Here is a 7,273-nt window from a genome sequence, read left to right as displayed (position 1 = left end):
CAGCTTGTGTGTTCACACGTCAAACAGCTCAAACAATCTCCCCAATGCACACACAGGCATACTCGCACACGTACAGGCACCAACATACACACACGTACGCAATTACCCAAATACATTCATACACACACACAGTCACACACACACATTCACACACACACTCACACACACAGGCACTGTCTACAGTCTGTGGCTGTGGCAAGCACTCTGTCTCTGAGAAACATTTGTCGAGCAGATCCTCCCTCTGAAATCAAAGTTCCTCCAGGGTGGTGCCGGCTCCCCTCAAGTTTTTATTGCGCAGTGCCTGACAAACAAACAAACTCGAGAACTTTACGGTGAGCCTGGGCCGCCCGTGAGATGAGTGATCCCGAGAACGACCCATAAGTTCAGCTTCAGAGATGATTTGCCCCACCTCACCCTTCACTTTTGTCATTGATTTTATGGCTTCATGTTTAGTTTTCCAAGCTTGTCCCCACAACACTGTTATCCTAGATATCCTATCCTAGATAACCAGAGGAGAGATAATCTGCGAGGTAAGGTCACTATATGACCACGCACTGAAGGTTAGCCTCTGCACTATGAGAGTTAAGTGATCCTATCCTGTCAGACGGAGAGAGAATGGGAAAGAGAGATAGAGAGAGAGAGAGAAAGATAGAGAGAAAGAGAGAGAGAGTAGAGAAGAAAAAGAACCAATAAACACACACGCCAGCTTAGTGTACAGGGTAGCATGTTGTTTCCGTCGGATATCCAGGCTTGCTGTGTCTCCCAGTCCTGCCTGATGAAGTGTCCAGCTCCAGAGCAGCTTTGCTGGGGGACAGAAACCATCCCCACCCCTCTGTGTGCTGCTGGGGCCACACTGGCCTGATGTGTTTATGGACCGCAGACGCCCAGGCTAAACAGGAAAGGACAGGAGACCGTCACAGGGGACATGGCTGTCAGGGGTGCAGACAGACAGAAACACACACACACACACACACACACACACACACACACACACAATTCGCTCCCTCTCTCTCTCTCTCTCTCTCTCTCTCTCTCTCTCTCTGACACATACACACAGACACACAGACAGACAGACAAACAGACACAAATATAGGCCTCTCTCTCTCACACACACACATAGACCTAGTCATGCACAAATGGCTCACACACACATATGCACAGTCACACACATAGACATTCTCTGTTGCCCGGTGGTCCCCAGTTTGGATGGATAGACAAGTAGACAGCTATCCATGGCCTTTGACACAGCTGTCTCCACTTCTGTGTGTGTGTGAGTGTGTGTGTGTGTGTGTGTGTGTGTGTGTGTGTGTGTGTGTGTGTGTGTGTGTGTGTGTGTGTGTGTGTGTGTGTGTGTGTGTGTGTGTGTGTGTGTGTGTGTGTGCGTGTGTGTGTGTGCGTGTCTGTCTGTCTGTCTGTGCACACTCATGTGTGTGTGTGGGTCTGATTAAGTGTGCGTGCATGCATCTGTGTCCCTGACTCTCTGTGCATTTGTGTGCGGGCATTAGCAAGGTGTGTTGTCCCCACAATGCTGCCATATCCATGACTACTGACATACTCTCTGACTCGAGTATGGCTTCACTGGCCAAACGCAGACACAGGCCTGTCCACAGTCTTTATTTGAACTGCAGACAGGCAAAAATAAATACTCAGAGCGCGAAGGAGAGAGAAAGAGAGCGAGTGAAGGGAAAATGGGCTGCTTTGAGACAGATGAATCATCCGCTTTTTCGAAAGCTGAACGTGGCCCTTGTTAGGGAGGTCTGACCTGTGTTTGTATATTGTAGCGAAAACACAGTCTGCACCGACACGGGGCCCTCACGCCACACACACAAGAAACCCTATCCACGGCTCGGATGATGTCAGATTAGCAATGTGCAACTGGGCCTCGGGTATGTGTGTGTTTGTTCTGTACGTGTGTGTACACTTAGCGGACGCAGGATGTCTGGCAAGGCTTTTGTGGGGTGTGCGAGCGGTAAACAGAGGAAGAGAAGGGGTACAGGAGACGTGGTGAGAGGCAAGGCTGTTTGTGAGCGGGAAGCCGGTTGACTCAGGAGTCTGACTGTGTGTGTGTGTGTCTCTCTCTCTTTCTTTATCTCTGAGTTGGTCTCTCTCTCTCTCACTCTCTCTCCCTCTCTCTCTCTCTCTGTGTGCATGTGTGTATGTGTGCGTGTGATGACATCAATGGGTAAGCTTTGAGGGGGACTCTGTGGCTCACTCACCGGGTGCTGGAGTTTGTCACTGCCATGCCAGTCAGTCAGGCCTCTCTCTCTCTCTCTCCATCACTTTCCCTCTATCCCTCCTCTTTCTGTGGTTCCGCGTGGCATCTGTCAACACAGGAGTCTGCTTTGTGGGGACCCAGTCTGAGGAGGCTGACAGAAAGAGAGGGAGAAAAAATAAATGGAAGAGAAGGAGAGGGAGAGAGAGAGAGGGAGAGGGAAAGAGAGGGAAAGAGAGGGAGAAAGAGAGAGTGGGAGGGAGGGAGTGAGAAGGAGAGAAAGAGAGGGAGAGGAAGTAGGTACGGATGGGATAAAGTGCTCAGTGTGCTTTTCGGGTCACTGAGGGTTTGGGGAGCTGTGGCCTTTTTCATGTCAGGCTTGTGGCTGCTGCTCTGCCTGAGAGAGTGCGCACTCATGGATAGTATCAAGGTGGGCATTTTTTCCTTTTTTTCTTTAAAAAAAAAACATAACAGCCGTTCGGTAATCGTCAGCTCTGGCCTGGTTGATTGCTCGGCGCTCAGCCTGTGGCACAGGGCCAGTTGGCATGTGTGGCAGCTGCCAGTGCTGGTCAGGAGGAGTGCGGAAATGCCCAGCTGTTCCCCTCTACCCCAAGTGTAATCACATTTATTCAAACCAGACACTGCTGTGATGAGTGCCCCGGCTTTTTCATGCATATTATTTTATTCTCTTCCGTCGAGTACTCCCCCTTCCACAGTTGACTGCCATCGAGAGGAGCTGTACACATCCCCTTCTATTATTTATGTCTATTTTCAGTGGCTAATATTCAGCAACCACTCACAAATGCAGCTGAAGTAAAAAAAAAAAAAAAAAAAGAAAGTTGGTTGGAAAATGTTTATAGTCCCACGGGGCAAGGTTTACTTTGCTCAGGATAAACTTTGTGAGGTGAAACCTACCATTGCCCCCCCCCCCTGCTCCCTGACTGTGTCTATTCAGGTCTCCTGTTGGCGGTTCTCGAGGGGTGGGTGGGTGGACCACCAGTGGAGGCCTGGTTCAGTGGCCCTCAGGAGGCCTCACAGGAGCAGGAGCCTCAGGTACAGTAGGGTACAGTGGAGGGGTTGGGGGGCGACGACAACAAGAGAGCTCTTTTTGATCCTTCCCCAATGCCGTCTCCCTCCCTCGCTCACGCTCTACCTTTCTCTCTCTCTCTCTTGCTCTCGCTCTCTTTCTCCATTCACCCCACATGGACCAGACAAAGCCCCTCCCAGCACAACAAACGGAGCCGCGGCCTACTCAAGGCCAAGCGTCAGGCTGTGGAGGAGTGGGTGCAGTTTCACCCTCCTTGGAGGTCCCCCTCCGTCCAACACACACACACACACACACACACACACACACACACACACACACACACACACACACACACACACACACACACACACACACACACACACACACACACACACACACACACACACTCCGTTGGCTGCATCTTCGGGGCTGTGCCCCCTTGCTCCCCTGTGCCCCACCCCCTTAACAATGGGAGCCCCGTATTCAGCTGCACACCTAATGAACACTCCTGCCCCCTTTCAGCTGCACAATGGAGCCCTCCACGACCATTCAGACGCCACACAATGGGGTACATCGCTCCAATTAAACCTCGGAGACAATGCCGGGGGTAGGGGGCTCTTTTAGGTGGGGAGAGGGGAGAAACTCTGGGGTGGTGAAGGGCTTTTTTTTTTTTGGAAAGGAGAGTGTGTGTGTGTGTGAGTGTGTGTCTCTGTGTGTGTATGTACATAAGAGTGTGTGTGTGTGTGTGTGTAGAGGCTTGTGTGGGGGGCTCTTTTCCCCTGGTGTTCTAGATGCAAGATGTAGAGGGTCACGGTGGTAATGAACGGGCCCAACCTGTTGTGTCTTTGCAGAGGTCCAGTGAAGTGCCGGCGCTTTAGATGTGCTATTAGGATCAGTAAGAAGCAATTACATGTCCGTGGCCCCCTCTTCACACACACACACACACACTCTTCAGGAACCGACCCCCCCCCCCCACCCGCTACTCTCTCTGTAGTCACCAGGCCGCCCTGCACTGAACTCCAGTGCAGGAAACTGGGGTGGCCCCGCACATGCCTGCACTTCTCTAAGCTGCACACACACACACACACACACACACACACACACACACACACACACACACACACACACACACACACACACACACACACACACACACACACACACACACACATACACACATACACATACACAGGACAGGTGTCCATAACATTTTCCATAGCCAGCCTAATCTCATTATAAACCTTCCCCTTATTACTGCCTGCCCTTGCTGGCTAAGCCATGCAATAATATACATCAAAAATAATTTACATTATTTGTGTGTATGTGTGTGTGTGTGCTCTGTACTTAATGACTTACAGTAGTCCTGGGCCGTGGTGGTGTGTCCAATCCGCCTCCTCCATTCTGAGCAACGTGTCTTTTTCCTTGGGTGTGTGTGAGCCTTCTTTTGTCTCCAGCCCTTGTGGTGGAGGTGTGTAATTGAATCTGGCAGGGGCCTGGACAGCCCATGTTCCCACTGAGGTTAAGGGCAGCCTCGGCCAGCCTCACAGGAAGACACGTGTCAGACATGGAGACAAGGGAACTCTCACTGCTGGGGCCCACACAGGCGCTGGAGCAGCGAGAGACAGAAAGAGAGAGAAAGAGAGAGGGGGGGCTGGAGATGGAGAGGCATAGAGAGACAGAGAGAGGGGTGGTGGAGATGGAGACACAGAGAGAGAGAGAAAGAGAGGGAGGGGTGGAGATGGAGAGACAGAGAGAGAGAGAAAGAGAGGGAGCGTTGGAGAGACAGAGTGAGAGAGAAAGAGAGAGGGGGGGCTGGAGATGGAGAGACATAGCGAGACAGAGAGAGGGGGGGTGGAGATGGAGACAGAGAGAGAGAGAGAAAAAGAGGGAGCGTTGGAGATGGAGAGACAGAGTGAGAGAGAAAGAGAGAGGGGGGGCTGGAGATGGAGAGGCATAGAGAGACAGAGAGAGGGGTGGTGGAGATGGAGACACAGAGAGAGAGAAAGAGAGGAAGGGGTGGAGATGGAGAGACATAGAGACACAGAAAGAGAGGAAGGGGTGGAGATGGAGAGACATAGAGAGAGAGACAGAGAGAGAGAGAAAGAGAGGGAGGGGTGGAGATGGAGAGACAGAGAGAGAGAGAAAGAGAGGGAGGGGTGGAGATGGAGAGACAGAGAGACAGAGAAAGAGAGGGAGCGTTGGAGAGACATAGCGAGACAGAGAGAGAGGAAGGGGTGGAGATGGAGAGACAGAGAGAGAGAGACAGAGAGAGAGAGAAAGAGAGGGAGGGGTGGAAATGGAGCGACAGAATGACAGAAGGAAGTAGAGAGAGAGAGAGAGAGAGAGAGAGAGAGAGAGTGAGTTAAGAGTCAATAAAGCAAAGATTCTGATCGAGATAGAAAATGAAAATAAGTGATGGCGAAACGTCATCCAACAGCAGTCTCAAACTGAAAACAATGTCCTGTTTCTAAAGACAGCATCCAGAATGCTAATTTCAGAAGACATTTCCCATTCTCTCTTTTTTTGCCGGCAGAAATAACACTTGTGTAAAGAGCCTTGTGTCTGTCTGGCCGCTCCTCTGTATCTTTAATTATTGACACTGACGCGCCGCACAGACCCGCGCCATCAGAGACATGACATTTCACAGCAACAAAATGGCCCGGAATGCCAACAAACCCGCTTGCAGTAACACAGAACAAAGAGGAGCAGAGGAAGATGGGAATCAAGGGGAGGATGGAGGAATGATAACTAGAAAAAGAGAAATCTTTATTTTCTTTCTCTCTTTTTTTAATTTTTTTTTATACGTTGACAGCCTAGTAAAGATGTCTGCGGAGGCTCGTGTCACGTGCTCCATGAAGATGAGGCACGAGGTGCGTGTGTGTGTGTGTGTGTGTGTCTCTATCTGTGTCATCCCCCCCAGTTGGTGGTGGTGGTGGTGGGAGGGTTGCAGTCAATTGGGCAGTCTGTCAGGGCAGGTCTTCTCTCTCCCTCCTGCCCCGGGATCAATCCCTTGCTGCCCCAGGGAGCTCAGTGTGGCTGGGGAGAGGGAAAGGCCGGGGAGCAGCAAATCCCCATAAATCCTTCACAACAGCCTGACAGCTGGGAGCCGGGGACAGCTCCTGTGTGAGCGTGTGTGTGAGGGTGAGTGCATATATATATTTGAGTGTATGTGTGTATCACATGTGTGTAAATGTGTGTGTGTTTGTGAGAGAGAGAGGGTACGTGTTTATTAGAGTGCCTGTATGCTTATGCATGTGTGTGCACCCCTGGGTGCATGTGAGTGAATGAGAGGTTATGCAAGTGTATGTGTGTGTGTGCGCACGTGTGTGAGTGTGTGTGTGTGTGTGTGTGTGTGTGTGTGTGTGTGTGTGTGTTTGTGTGTGTGTGTGTGTGTGTGTGTGTGTGTGTGTGTGTGTGTGTGTGTGTGTGTGTGTGTGTGTGTGTGTGTACGTGTGTGTGTGTGTGAATGTGTGAGTGTGTGTGGGTGGGTGTGTGTGTGTGTGTGTGTGTTTGTGTGTGTGTGTGTGTGTGTGTGTGTGTGTGTGTGTGTGTGTGTGCATGTGTGTGAGTGTGTGTGTGTGTGTTTGTGTGAGTGTGTGTGTGAGTGTGTGTGTGTGCATGTGTGTGAGTGTGTGAGTGTGTGTGTGTGTGTGTTTGTGTGAGTGTGTGTATATGTGCATGCTTGTAACACTATGAGGATTGAGGAACTTATTGATATGTTGCCAGACAGGAATCGGTAGCAGACATGCAGAGCCCATCAATGGACCTCAGTCTTTGCTGGTGGGGGAATGGTTTGGCAGGTGAAGCTAACAGCCACCAAACTGTCAGTTAAAAAATGACTGAATGTAACAGGTCATACACGATAGACAATCCGTTATGTCAACTTTGTCACGTTAAATCTAGGGATATTAGCAGGTGTTATAACAGTTGTTTTTAAGTGCTGACAAGAATGCGAAGAATTTGTAAGTGACTGATTCGCAAGAGATACTTTTACAGGACAAACATGAAGCCAAGGATCACACTACAAACTGGAG

This window comes from Sprattus sprattus (assembly GCF_963457725.1).
Source record: "Sprattus sprattus genome assembly, chromosome: 2".
Classification (NCBI taxonomy): Eukaryota; Metazoa; Chordata; class Actinopteri; order Clupeiformes; family Clupeidae; genus Sprattus; species Sprattus sprattus.
This window is presented reverse-complemented; position numbering follows the sequence as displayed.